The sequence below is a fragment of the Notechis scutatus genome, chromosome 6, assembly GCF_049901735.1.
Source record: "Notechis scutatus isolate UNSWTSFEM ecotype Mainland chromosome 6, rNotScu1.2, whole genome shotgun sequence".
NCBI lineage: Eukaryota > Metazoa > Chordata > Lepidosauria > Squamata > Elapidae > Notechis > Notechis scutatus.
In genome coordinates this window covers 12,347,557-12,362,914 of record NC_142014.1, presented here as the reverse complement: position 1 = coordinate 12,362,914, position 15,358 = coordinate 12,347,557, and positions in this window count along the sequence as shown.

The window sequence follows — 15,358 nt, the reverse complement described above, 5'->3', positions numbered from 1 at the left end:
TGCTTGAGAGGAGAAAGTTTTTCTTGGCTCCTAGGACTCTAAGACATATTTAATAAAATTCCTGAAAAGTATGACTTTCTGAATAATACCTGCCAGAAGAGGAAAAAGCGGCTGTTTGATGGTGCTGAAAGGATAGCTTTCCCTCTTTTCCTACGGAATAAATAACTGGATATTAAGAAACCTACTTTTTTTAGGTGAAAATTGGTTTTAAGCGATGAGTGGGAAGAGAGAGGATTAAAAAGAAAATATTTGTATGCTAAGACTTTGTTGGAGCAGATGCCTTAAGGATTTGAAGACTAGAAGATATTGCAATAAGATTTTAAACAGATTTGGACTTTCTTTCTCTTTGATTGATATTACCCCAGAAGGAGAAAGTGAGAACTCTGCCTTGGTTTGGACTGACTGATAACTTTGGGACTGTTTTATTTTTATTTTTATTTTCTTTTGAATATTCTGGTTGTTGTAAGAAGAAAGAAGGGGAAAAGAAAAGAAAAGATTTATAATGGCTCTTTCTGTTGAGGAACTAAGAAAAGAATATGAACAAGCAAAAAAAATGGTAAAGATGGTGTGGAAGAAGCTTTCCTTTTTTTTAGAAATGGCGCTACTAACTATCAACAAACATTACAACAGATGAAGACAGCAGAGGAACAAGAAAGAAAGGAAGGAGCCATTTTTAATGAATCTCAGAATTTGATCAAGAAAGAAGGAAGAGAGAAAAGAAGAAAACTAAAGGACTTAAGATCTAAAAAAACATTTAAGAAAGGGAAAAACAAGGTGCAAAACCAATATGATGATAGTAAACAAAAGGGAAAAGGAATACGACAGAGAAGGGAAGCCGGTAAGGCAGAGGTTAGAAGAAGGGGGGGTAGAAAGGTTTGTTGGGAGAAGAAAGAAAGGGAAAAGGTGGAGAAAAGCTACAATGTTTTGAAATTAAATGGAAAAAGAAATTTTTATGGATAATGGATAAAGTATAATTTTTTTTAAAAAAAGATTTTGCAAGGTACATAAGATGAGATGGTAGTATTGTAATGGTTTAAGAGTTGATAAGAGATTAAAATGTTAAAATGTTTAAAAATGATTGGCTTTAAAATTTAATAATAGGGGAGGTTTAGAATACTGTTTTAATTAAAGAGTTTAATAAGATTATGGTATTGATGTTATTATAAAATTTTTATTATAGTATCCTTTTTTAATATTTGGATTTATTGTCTAATTATGTACTTAATTATTTTGGATGTATTAGTTAGATAGAATGTACCAAGCAAAATCGGATTGGGTATTGGATATTATTTTAAAGATTAATTTGACTAACTTAGGGGGGGAGATAGAAAGGCATCATACTCTGATTAATGATTTCAGGAGAAACTTATTTTCTTTTTTTTTATAAGGAATGAGACAAAGGGATGAAAAAAAATGGACAAAAGATATAAATATAATGATTCAAACTAAGATGATTAATTAAGATAGAATTAAGAAGGGTGAAATATGTGGAGAAGTTAATATAGAAGGCTTAGAATGGTAAATAAAATAAGTAATGATATGTAAGATGAGCATGAATATAATTGAAGTCCATGAAGAGAGAGACACCTGGGTCCAAGTTACTTTCCAAAAAGATTTTTTTTATGTTTTGTGTGTTGTGTGTATATGTTTTTTTTGGGGGGAGAATTAGTAAAAACTTGTAGAAATATAGAATGAGAATAATGGTAACTAAGTCAGAAAGAAATAGATGAAATAATAATAATGATATTGAATAAGAGTAAAGAGAAGTAAAGAGAAATTGAATAAGAGGTTTTGGTATGTTATATGGAAATGGTTTAAAACAGAATCATAATTTATCTGACTTGTTAAATTTACAATGAAAAAAGGTCTAAACATGTAATGAATAATGATAATTTGTGTGTTTTAAAAATTAATAAAACTTGTTTAAAAAAAAAAAAAAGAAGAAGTGAAAGTTTTGGCTGACCGGGTTAAAAAGCAACAACTAAGGTCCCCTGGAATTTAAATTTTATAAAAGATAACATCGCTCCCAAAGAAGAGTTGGAAGCAGCGAATGAAAGTGAAAAGGGAAAGTTTTTTTTCTTCTCTCTCCTTCCTTACATTGACAACTAAGAGATCTGAATAAGAAATCGGAAAAATCCGCTTTGGCATCAATAGGCAATTAAGCTGAAAATATAATTAAATGCCAAAGGGACAATAAAGATTTCTGGACACTAAATTTTTTTTTTCTATAAGCAGAAAGGGAGAGGAAAAGAATAAGGGCAGGATCTGGAGGGAGGAGACTGCCTGGACTTCAAAAGAATCTAAAGTAAAACCTCAATAAGACTTCTAAAAGATACATTTTAACTGGAACTTTGCAACTAAATAGTAACCCCAGGAAGAGAAAGTGAAAAAAGAAGAAAGTGTAAAAGAACCCTGCTCTCCCCAATGTACTTGTTAAACAAGCATATGGTTCAGTAAGTGGAGCATGGGGCGCCTCGGGTGGGGGAGATCCTGGGAGCAGTGGCGGGCCTAAAAAATGTTAGCAAAGGGTTCTTGGCCCGATTGCTGGGTGGGCGTGGCCATGGTGGGAGTGGCCTAGTCAGCCTCATGCACCACAGTGTGGGGGCGTTTTTGTCTTCCCCGAGCTCTGGAGGCTTTCCTCAAGCCTCCAGGAGGGCAAAAACAGCCTCTCCAGGCTCTGGAGCCTCTCTGGAAGCCGGAAACGGGCCCATTTCTGGCTTTCCCAAACTTCTGGGAGGCCCGTGTTTCACCTTCCCCGAGCCTCCAAAATAGGCCACATGGGAACTGCTGGGAGAGGAGGGGCAGGGTGGGCAGAGCCAACCAGGAGTGGGATTTGGGGGTTCTCCAAAGTGCACAACATCTTAGCTAGGGGCTCTCCTGAACCCCTGCAAACCCCCACTAGCCCACCCCTGCCTGGGAGGGCCTAGTGCAGGCACAAGACCACCTACATTGGGCCTCCCAAGGCCTTCCCCACTTCCTGAGATACCCTACGTTCTGCTTCCCAGTCCTTGGGTCCCCACAGTTGCTTAGGTTTCCACTCCTGTCAAACTCCCTCCCCTTCTGAAGAACTGCAGAGGTCAGGAGGAGGGGGTAGGGAAGGCAGCTTTGTTGCTGGGCCACATGGCATAATCCCACAAGTGGCATCTCTTTCTGAAAGCAGCCGCAAATTGCGATAGTGATATGGGGCAGGACTTATAGAACCTGGTCTCTCAATACCTGCAAGGATGTGGCAGGGCAGGATAGTGGGAGTAATGGGTGGGCATGTTGTGGTCCATTACAAGGGGAAATGACTGCTGGGGTACTCCAGGCAGCATATCTCTGAAATAGGATCATAGGCAGCTTTTGGAGTATCTGCTGTATCTTCAAAGCATTATCGTCATATCTTGAGGATTACCTGTACGGAATATATATAGAGAGATGCCATTTGATAATTCCTAGTGTAAACCCTATTGAGCTCAGTGGGATGTACTTCTATGATACAACTATATTGTATTTTTCCCTCCTGCCATTCCATCTAAACCAAATCCGAGAGGCTGTCTCAACAGGTTTTCTTGGCAGGAACTTTCAGAAATAGTTTGCCATTGTCTCCTTCATAGGGCTGAGAGAAAGTGACTGTCCCAAGATCACCCAGATGGCTTTGTGCCTAAGACAGGACTAGAACTCACAATCTTCTGGTTTCTAGACTGATGTCTTAACTACACCAAACTGGCTCTTACATTGTAAATTAGCAGTTACTAAATGCACCACGTAAGCAATGGATTACTATCACTACTCTTGTTCTGAGCTTCCATTGATCTACAATACCATAGATGAAATTTTCTTAATGATATATTAATAAATTGCTCATAAATACTTTTCATTCACATCAGCAGCATCTGAAGTTTGTATGATATAGTAGTTAAGGTGTTGGACAAGGAGCTGAGAGTCCCAGATTCTAATCCATCTGCAGGCATGGTCCCTTTGGGATATGATTCCTTCTCAATTAAATCTATGTCCTAAGGTTGCTGTGAGGAAAAATAGAAGGGAGTGTTATACAGGCTGCTTTTAGTGCCTGCATGGGAAGTAGGATTTGAATCCAATAAAGAAATACATCTATATTGTCTGAAGAGGCATACATTATTATCTATTCTTCACAATTCAACTTTGTGAAGCATCTATCGAGCAGTGTTCTGTGTTATGAAATAGCAGCAGGTGTCTTCAAGCAAAGCCAATATTCTTTAAGAAGGTGAATCCAATACGAAATAATCCCAGTGTTTTATGACCACCTGCATACTTACAAGTCATTATAACAATGATCTAAAGTAGGCCAGTATCCACTCAAAGATAGAAAGTTGCGCTTGTTACGCTGTAATGAGCTGACACAGCTGCTTGTGATGCAGGTATTTCACAGACATAAAACCAAGGTGAAGTGCTTTCCCTTTCTTGATGTACGTATATTTACTGTTTGTATGCCTAAGGCACTCTTACCTTGCAACAACTTTACTAATTAGGTTTGTAGCTATAGCAACAGTTGTAAAATGAAAAGCTTACTCATAGTATAGTAAGAGGAAACTAATGGGGTTATTATGAAGAATATATGGAATTATTATAAAATGTGTCTGGCATTCAACTGAACAATTCATGATCACTTTCACCATATATCATCCTCAATTATTAGTGGAGAAAGCTTGCAAGCTAGATTGCTTTATTTACTTTCCATAACTGTTAAGGTATTATTTAACAGTTTTGTTTTCTTAAACCATTTTTGTCAATATTTTTGCAAAGCTTCCACAGCTCATTATTCATGGACTTGTATCTCCAATATTCTGCAAAGCTTTTTCAATAACAAAGCAGAAACCTTCCTCAAATCAAGGCCTTGGTATTTTCCTCCCAAAAGCAGGTAAAGCAAGGGACTCATGCTTGATGGCAACTCATTCCAGAATTTCTCTTGCAATGAATCGAATTCCTTGTTTCTTCTTGCCTGGCCATTTATCTAAAGCACGAGTGTCAAATTGGCGGTGTCATGTTGCTGTCACATGACATTTCATGACATTTTTCCCATTCATGGAACTGGGTTGGGTGTGGCCTGCATGTGACACATCCACCCATGGGCTGCCAGTTTAATACTGCTGATCTAAAGAAAAGACAGAGCAAGTTTAGGGTCTTTCCTAACTGTGGTACAAACAGCCAAACATTTTTATAGAGTCCTACGATTTTATTTTCATTTCATCCTCATCTTTTGTAAGATGGCCATCTTTATCAAGACTGATGTTAATGTAGTGTTTTCCTTCACAATTTCTCCAATGTCAAAATGTCAATAGAATAGAATAGAATAGAATAGAATAGAATAGAATAGAATAGAATAGAACAGAATAATTTATTGGCCAGGTATGATTGGACACACAAGGAGTTTGTCTTGGTGCAAATGCTTTCAGTGTACATAAAAGAAAAGATACATTTGTCAAGAGTTAAGAATTATCAGGTACCACACTTAATAATAGTCATAGGGTACAATAATCAAATCATACTAGGAAACAGTCCATATGAATTGTAAGGATACAAGTGACAAAGTTACAGTCATACAGTCACAAGTGGGAGGGGATGGGTGATAAGGAGTGATGAGAAGATTAATAGTAATAGTGTGCAGACTTTATAAATAGTTGGACAGTGTTGAGGGAATTATTTGTTTAGCAGAGTGATGGCTTTCGGGAAAAACTGTTCTTGTGTCTAGTTGTTCTGGTGTGCAGTGCTCTATAGCATCGTTTTGAGGGAAGGAGTTGAAACAGTTTATGTCCGGGATGTGAGGAGTCTGTAAATATTTTCACAGCCCTCTTTTTGACTCGTGCAGTATACAGGTCCACGATTGGAGGCAGGTTGGTAGCAATTTTTTTTTCTGAAGTCCTAATTACTCTCTGGAGTCTGTGTTTGTCTTGTAGGGTTGCAGAACTGAACCAGACAGTTATAGAGGTGCCGATGACAGACTCAATAATTCCAGCAGTTCCTTGGACAGTTTGAGCTTCTTAAGGCCAACTCAGAAAGCTCAAAATGCCCAAGGAGCTGCTGGAATTATTGAGTCTGTCATCTGCACCTTAGGAAGTAAGGCCAACACAGAAGTAAGAAGTAAGGCCAACTCAAACACAATTACAAACTGTAAAATCTGTCCCTCCTTGACACACAATACTGGATCAAAGAGGCTGAACCAGAGATGTATTTACTGACTGTTACAGATTGATTGCGCCTTTTATATTTTCATTGGTCTTCTCCTGACATTCTTTGCTATCTTTCTGCTATGGTTAACATAAAGACCTGCACTCGGTATGATGTCCAAAATGAAGAGCCAATAAAGGAGACTATTTTTGCACAGGGTTGAAATGAGGGGTCCTTGATGCTCTCTGAGCTTGGGTTGAGTTTTCTCGCAGATGTTTCATTACCCAAACTAGGCAACACCATCAATGCTAGCACTGATGAAGTTACCTAGTTTGTGTAATGAAACCAAGATCAGAGAGCACCAAGGACCCCTCAAAATGGAGAGCCTGTGAAGTCAGCAAAAGTTCAAGCAATGTTGATATCAGATATTAAAAGCCTGCCCATTTGAGAAAGGTTACACAAAGGATGCCTAGCCAAGATATTAATTACATGATGAGTCCACTTGCAAGGAGCTACCTTTGCACAGCTTTTGTACCAAAAGCAAGAGGAGAAGTTGTTTCTGGACCATGAGGACTGGGGTAGAGTTTGCTGCTAAATAGCTATTGATATACTGAATATCCTAGTATAGATTAAAGTCAATTCATTCTGCTATAAACATACATATAAATAAGTATTGGTTTGGAAAGTGAGGCGGCAACAAATTTTATTCAAGAAAAGTGCTTAAAGTCTATTTAAATAGACTTTGTGATGACCCGTAGTCTCTCAAAATAACCCCAAACCCAAAACCTATATTAAAGTCCAGTAAAGCCTTCAACTTAACTTCACTGTTTTATTAGGCACAGTTTAAAGTCACAAAAGTAAATAATGAGATAAACAGAAAACCCAAACAAACTGAATTGATGAGAGTTCTGAAGCAAGCCGAGATAACTAATTATAAACTCCAGGAAAATAGCTGAGAAAAGTCCATGGGAAGAACGCCAACAAAGTTAAGCCTCTTTCAAGGTGAACACTAATTGACTCCAGCAATTCTAACTGTGCAGTTGCAAACTTATATACATAGCTCCCACCTGCAAGCCACGAGGAGGACCTTGGTAATCTCCTCTTGGGTAGATCTCGCTTTTCCCTGATCCTCTCCTCCCTGCGTGACCTAGGATGCATAGGGGATGGGCCTGGATCCTCCTCTGATTGCTCAGCCGGCCTCTGCCCTTCCCCAGCCTCCTCCACCACCTCTGGAGCCACACTCCCACTCCCTGTTGGCTGTTCCTCCTCTTCCTCAGAGTCAGTCTCCACCAGGGGCATGACAGACTTGCTGGAAAATATAATCTTTAGAATTTGTGTGTATATTTTTCTCTGTAATGTAAGACTTGAAGAATAATGTATTTTTAAAATATTTGTAAAGTGTGTTTTGAATCTATTTAATTGCTATGTCAAAAAAGATGGTTTTATAATGAGTAGTAAGCACAGTTTGCCTCAAACTGACCATGAATTATGAATGTCAACCTCCAGAACATCTGGATTAGGCTAGCGTAATTGAACCATTTTTTTTAAATTCCATTCAATCACATCCAATTCTTGGAGACTTATCTACAACTCTTTACAGTTTTCTTGGCATGATTTTTCAGAAATAGTTTTCCATTACCTCTTTTCTTGAGTTGAAATAAAATAACTGCTCCCAGGTCACACAGCTGGCTTTGTGATTAGAACAGGACTAGAATTCACAGTCTTCCAGTTTCTAGCCTGATACCTTAACCACTACACCAAACTGTGTCTCTTACTGGTGCTCTAGAATTAGCTATTACATTTCTGACTGATTCATTCAAAATTCTGTCTCCTTCTCTTCATTACTCCAAGATATTTGAAGTCTTAATGAAAATTTGCATATAGATAAAATGTCAAGATTTCTAAAATACTTGGTCTTGATATATATATTGTCAAATACATTTTGGTATATTTTAAACTAAGAATCACACCCTAACGTTCAAAATCAAAATGTAAAGGTAACATATTCCTAATCTCAGAAAATGTCAGATCAGTTTGTAGTAATATGTATTAAAAATAAAGTTCTTTAATCATCTGAAAATTATTAAATTACAGAATTACTGAGGATTAAAGTAGCTTCAGTTCAATGTATTGGATTTGACTGAACAGAAATATTAATTGTGGGAATGGGAGACATTGTAGAATAGAAATTGCAATTTACTGAACAATATAGAATAACAGAGTTGGAGGTATTCTAGTCTAATTCCCAGCTCAGGCAGGAAACCCTAATACCATTTCAGACAAATGGTTGTCCAGTCTCTTTTTAAAAACTTCCAGTGTTGGACCATTCACAATTTCTGGAGGCAACTTTTTCCACTGATTAATTGTTCTAACTGTCAGTTCTAGGTTAGAGGCAGGGGTGGGATTCAAATTTTTTAACAACCGGTTCTGTGGGCGTGGTTTAGTGATGGGTGTGGCTTGGTAGTCATGTGACTGGGTGGACATGGCTTGGTGGTCATGTTATTGGCTTGTCATGGCCAACTCAATATCACTCACATCGAGGCACACATCTCCTCGCCTGGCCTCTTGTAACTGTGGGGTTGCTGCAACAGTCGTAAGTGTGAAAAATGGTCATAAGTCACTTTTTTCAGTGCCATTGTAACTTTGAATGGTCACTCCACACAAGCAAAGTACCAGCAAAGGAAGGAAAAAAAACTCCAGAGATTCCTGAGACAGGAAGTCTAGTCCTGCCAAGAATGTAATAAGGGTTAACCGAGAGGCAGTTTCTGTAAGCAACACCAGAATGTTTCCTTCCTGCCTTCCTTACAGGATTAGGCCAGTAATTTCTTCTAACAACCAGTTCTCTGAACTGCTTAGAATGTTAACAACCGGTTCTAGCGAATAGGTGCAAACTGGTAGAATCCCACCCCTGAATAGAGGGTAGAACAATCAAGTATGAGAAATATAGAAATGGAAAGCTCTAATATATACTCATAGGCCTTCTCATGGAATTAAATCAGGACTAGAAAGTCTCCAAGTATATTCCGAGAGGTATGTCTAGACTAATGAGTTATGTCTAATCTAATGAAAAGGACTAGGGGAGACATGATAGCTCTGCTCCAATATTTGAGGGATTCCTTCAAAGATGAGGGGTAAAATTATTTTCCAAAGCACCAACAGGCAAGATGACAAATCTAACCAAAGGGACAACCAACCTAGAACTAAGGAGAAATTTCCTAACAGTGAGAGCAATCAACCAATGGAACAATTTGCCTTCAGAAGCTGTGGGTTCTCCATAAATAAAGCTTTCAAAAGGAGACTGGACAACCATTTATCTGAAATACTATAGGGCCTCCTGCTCGATCAGGGGGTTAGACGAGAAAATGTCAAATGTCAACTCATAAATCATTCCTATGCCTGTTTCTGAATTGCCATAAGAAGGAGGGGGAAAGGCCTGAAGGAGCAGTACAGCAGATGAAGGCCAGAAGCACATTCCATGCTTATCTTGTGGAAATTGTAGCCTAGGCTACTGGATCTTCTGCCCATGAAAATCCTTCATTGGAGGACTTCCGGTTTGAAGGGCTTCGGCGAAAGACAGAAATCTGCGATCGTGCATGGTTTCTGTCTGGGCTTGCCGCTGGAGCGCCCCGAGCCGGCTGGTTTCGGGGCTAAGCCACCCCGTAGAGGTGGTGAAGACGGGGGAGACCACCAGCAGGGTCAAGGAGAGCCGCATCTCTCCTCCTCAGCTGGCCATTACTCCCTTTCCTGAAGGCGGTTGCAGCGGTGGTCAGAAATGGCCACCACAAAGAAGAACTCGACCAGAAAAGAATGTGCAGGAGGAAGATAAGAAGTGAAAGTTTTGGCTGACTGGGTTAAATTGTAAAAGCAACAACCAAGGTACCCTGGAATTTAAACTTACAAAAAATAACATCGGTCCCAAAGAAGAGTCGGAAGCAGCGAACTAAAGTGAAAAGGGAAAGGTTTGGCTTTTTTTTTCTCTTCGCTCTCCTTCCCTATACTGACAACTAAGAGACTTAAATAAGAAATCAGAAAAATCCGCTTTGACATCAATAGGCAATTAAGCTCAAATGCCAAAGGGATAACAAAGATTTCTGGACATTAAAAATTTTCTTTTTCATAAGCAGGAAGGGAGAGAAAAAGAATAAGGGCAGGATCTGGAAGAGGGAGGAGACTGCCTGGAATTAAAAAGAATCTAAAGTAAAACTTCAACAAGACTTCTAAAAGATACATTTTAACTGAAACTTTGCAACTAAATAGTAACCCCAGGAAGAGAAAGTGGGGAAAAAAAGAGCAAAAAAGAAACACCTTGCGTTGATTGGCTCCAAACGGCAGAGGCAGCTCCAAACACGGAAGCGGAGCCACCGCCGCCATTTGGAGCTGCCGCCGCTGTTTGGAGTACCATTGGAGCTGCCTCTGCCGTTTGGAGCTGCCTCTGCCGTTTGGAGCTGCTGCCGCCGTTTGGAGCCACCGCCGCCGTTTGAAGCTGCCGCTTCCACGTTTGGAGCACTATCGCTGTTTGGAGCACCACCGCCACTCCAAACATGGCGGCAGCTCAAACACGGAAGCAGCAGCTCAAACGTGACGGCGGCACTCCAACGGCGCCGGCGGCTCCAAACGGCAGAGGCAGCTCCAACACGAAGCGGAGCCACTGCCGCCGTTTGGAGCTGCCGCCGTCGTTTGGAGCTGCCACTTCCGCGTTTGGAGCTGCCGCCGTGTTTGGAGTGGCAGTGGTGCTCCAAACAGCGGTAGTGCTCCAAACGCGGAGCGGCAGCTCCAAGCGGCAGAGGCAGCTCCAAATGGCAGAGGCAGCTCAATGGTACTCCAAACAGCGGCGGCAGCTCCAAATGGCGGCGGTGGCTCCGCTTCGTGTTTGGAGCTGCCTCTGCCGTTTGGACTGCCGCACGCTGTTTGAGTGCCGCCGTCACGTTTGGAGCTGCTGCTTCCGTGTTTGGAGCTGCCGCCGTGTTTGGAGTGGCGGTGGTGCTCCAAACAGCGGTAGTGCTCCAAACGCAGGAGCGGCAGCTTCAAACGGCGGTGGCGGCTCAAGCGGCGGCAGCAGCTCCAAGCACGGCAGAGGCAGCTCCAAACAGCGGCGGCGGCTCCAAATGGCAGAGGCAGCTCCAAATGGCGGCGGCGGCTCCAAACGGCAGAGGCAGCTCCAAGCGGCGGCAGCAGCTCCAAGGGCACTCCAAATGGCGGTGGTAGCTCCAACGGCACTCAAATGGCAAGTCCCCCACCCTTCCCCCTATTTTGCATGTTTTAAACTAGGCCTAAATTTGGGGGAGGGGCTTAATTTGATTTTATGCCTAGAAAACATGCTGGGTCTTCCTATTGGTGGAGGCCGTATTGTTGGAGAAACACGGTATATTCTACGAGACTACAATAACAATTAACTTTGACCATTTGACTTGTGAGGTTAAGTCTGCTGGGAACCAACCAAGTCAAAATACATATAGGCAGTCATAATATCCATAAGGTTGACTCAACAACTTCAGATTAGTAACTTTTTAATTCAAAAATTGAAGACATTCAATATTCAACACTCAGTCATATTTTTAAGGTAGGCCAGATCAAGAAATAGGCAAAGATTTCAGAAATTTTGTAGAATATAATAACTAAACTTTGGAAGTCTGCCAGAGTATCCTTCAGTTGATTTAAACAGAATAATAAATTTCTTTCTCACTCTTTCTCCTTCCCAGAACTGACTTTCTTGTAATGGTTCTGGCCTTCTTTCATTAAAGTTATAGTCTTATATAGTCTGTTACACTATACTTGCTCATATCTCAGACTTTGGTTAAAGCTAATAAAATCACACTTAGTGGAATGTTGAGATAAGATTTAATAAGGGGGCATTGAAAGTCATTGTAACTTGTCAGTCTCACCTGCTGCAAATGATTTTATTCAGTTTCAGGGAGGGGGAAACAAAGCCAGAAATGTGATTTTGGAATCAAAGCATTTTCATTTTTATAGTTCCAAAATAGCATGTTAAACACAAAAGTTGTGCCAGCACTAAAGGAAAATCATTGCAGCAAACCCATGCTGGTCAGAATAATATTTTGTAGCAGCCAAAGATTCAGTTTTTACATTGGCTCTAATATTTTGAGCATGGCCTGACAATAAGGAACATCTGTTTCTTTGTTAGTCTTTATTGGGAGTTTCAAAGAAGATTGAAAATAACCAATTCTAAAATCAAATCAAATCTTTATTACAGCCATAGACCAATGTAAGGAAGATGGGGTGCAGGTAATTAAAAAGCACACAGGATAAATCAGATTCTAAAAAAAATATTATGAAAAGCTAGAAGATATATGTATGAAAACAGAAAGTATAACTAATCCTAAACTTACAGCTTCTTGTTTAATGATGGTTTAAAGTTACAACAGTTATTTATGACCTTTCTTTGTACTCATTTATTTATTATATTCATATGCCACTCCTCTTACCAATAAGGCAACTTCAGCAGGTTACAAAGAGTAAAAAGATAAATATACCACTAAATTACAGTGCTATATAAAAAACAGAACCAAGGAGATGGATGGCATGGGGATAAGATCTACTTATCTGTCAATCATTTCCAGTGGTGAACACTCCCGATGCCAATCAACAAAACCAAGTTTTATAGCCTTCCAGAACATTTAGGGAAACAGTTCTCATTTTTGATGGTTGAATGGTCCATAGGGACAAGGCCACAGTAGAAAAGATTCTTTTCCTTGACCCCATCAGATGGAATTCTTTAGCTGATGGAGTTCCTTCTGCTGGAACAAATGGGGCGGGCTAATCACATTGGGGAATATGACTATGCCATATAGGATAATAACCAACACCTTGAATGGGACCCCAAAAACAAACTGGCAATCAATGTAGCTCATGCAAGCAATGTTACATGTGCCACTCTAAGGGCCCGCAGAACTCTGTGGATTGCTGCATTCTACACCAGGTATAGCTTCTGAATACTCTTCCAGGGTAACCTCATGAAGAGAATGTTGCAGCAATTCAACTGAAAGATGACCAGGGCATCACAAGTCAGATGAAGGCAAATCCAGATTTAAAACACTCCTGGAGTCATGTAATTGCAATTTAGGTGCTTGCATTTAAAGTTTTATTGGTTGCAGTGTACTGTGGTCACATGGTTGCAACTTGCAATCATGTGACCACAGCACACTGTAATCAGTTACCAGCTATTTCCAACAAGCAACATCAATTGATGAATATGGATTTTGCTTAACAATCCCAGAAGTCACTCAACTACCTCAATAATCCCTTTAACAGACCCACTAAGACTGATCATAAAATTGGCTACTGTTACATGATGACTTGCTTAACAACCACGTTACTTAGCAACCAAAATTCCAATCCCAATTGTTGTAATCAAAGGCAACCTGTATAGAAATAAAAGTCTAAAAGAACCTAAAAGAAGAGAAAGGAACATTAGATGGTTTTAGGGAGGCATAAGGGTGAGTATGTGGAAAATGCTATCTATCAAATTATAGAACACTGTAATGTACAGTACACTACAGTGCAATACAGTGTAGTGAAACAAGGTATTCATTTTATCTAGTTTTATCTAGGCACCGGTCATCATTTGATGAATTTTAAACTCATCTGCAGAGAACCTGGCAACATTTTATATTGTAACACACTCAAAAACATAGAAATGGTGGTAGACTTTAGAACAAACCCTCCCATACTACCACCACTTACAATACTAGACAACATAGTATCAACAGTGTTCTATCATATCACAAGACCTAAAATGGACACCTAACATCAAAAACGTCATTAAAAAAGCATAACAAAGAATGTTCTTTCTGCGCCAACTCAGAAAACTCAAACTGCCCAAGGAGCTACTGATACTGTTCTACAGAGGAATTATTGAGTCTGTCATCTGCACCTCTATAACTGTCTGGTTTGATTCTGTGACCCAACAAGACAGACACAGACTTCAGAGGACCGCAGAAAAGCAATTACTACCAACCTGCCTTCCATCAAGGACCTGTATACTGCACGAGTCAAAAAGAGGGCTGTGAAAATATTTACAAACCCCTCACATCCCAGACATAAACTGTTTCAACTCCTTCCCTCAAAATGACGCTATAGAGCACTGCAGACCAGAACAACTAGACTCAAGGACAGTTTTTTTCCCCAAACATCATCACTCTGCTAAACAAATAATTCCCTCAACACTGTCCAACTATTTACAAAGTCTGTATTACTATTACTATAAATCTTCTATAAATCTATTTATTTATAAGATTTATAATTACTATATTTACTATAAGATTTATAATTACTATAAATCTTCTATAAATCTTCTCATCACTCCTTATCGCCCATCCCATTCCACTTGTGACTGTATGACTGTAACTTTATCGCTTCTACCCTTACGATTTATATTGACTGTTTCCTAGTATGATTTGATTGCTTATTATACCTGTTCTATCGCCAGAACAAGATAGACTCGAGACCGGAGTTGAGTTCAGCTCTTTATTTAACAGTCAGTAACTTCAACTAAACTCAAGCCGCGGCAGCCTCTTTTATAGCGGCTGCTCGTGGCTCGCAACCAATGGCATTATTTTAAACCTCCCGCCGTTTGGGCTGCCAATCATAAACTGTTGTTAACCACCAATCGCTAGGCGGTAGTGATTGTCCAATCGGAACGTAGTATTACGAGTATGCAAATGTCTATATACAACAGTACCCTATGGCTATTAAGTGTTGTAGCTTATGATTCTTGACTCTTGACCAATGTATCTTTTCTTTTATTACACTGAGAGCATTTGCATCAAGACAAATTCCTTGTGTGTCCAATCACACTTGGCCAATAAAGAATTCTATTCTATTCTGGTATGTAAAAGGATTAGGGGAATCAAAATTGTCTTGTGTACCCTGTGTATTTATGAAGTAATGTTGAGATGGGGCTATTATGAATGTCTCTGTGATATAGGTGCTGGAGGACCACATGCTCCGTTGTGTCTGTGTGCCCAGAGTCACAGGGACATCCTCTCTCTGGATAGGAATATCCCTGTGTTGTCTTTCAAAGACAGCTGAGGATAGAGATAACTAATCCTAAGTGCTGCATAAGCAGTGAATAAGCAGTCAAATAAGGAGTGAGTCTGGCTTTTGTGACAGATTGTTCGGAGGCAGAGAGAGAAATGGTAGAGAACAGAGATATAAGCAACAAAGACATAGCAGCAGCCAGTTATTTGATATTTTATATCTTCAAAGGCAGTTC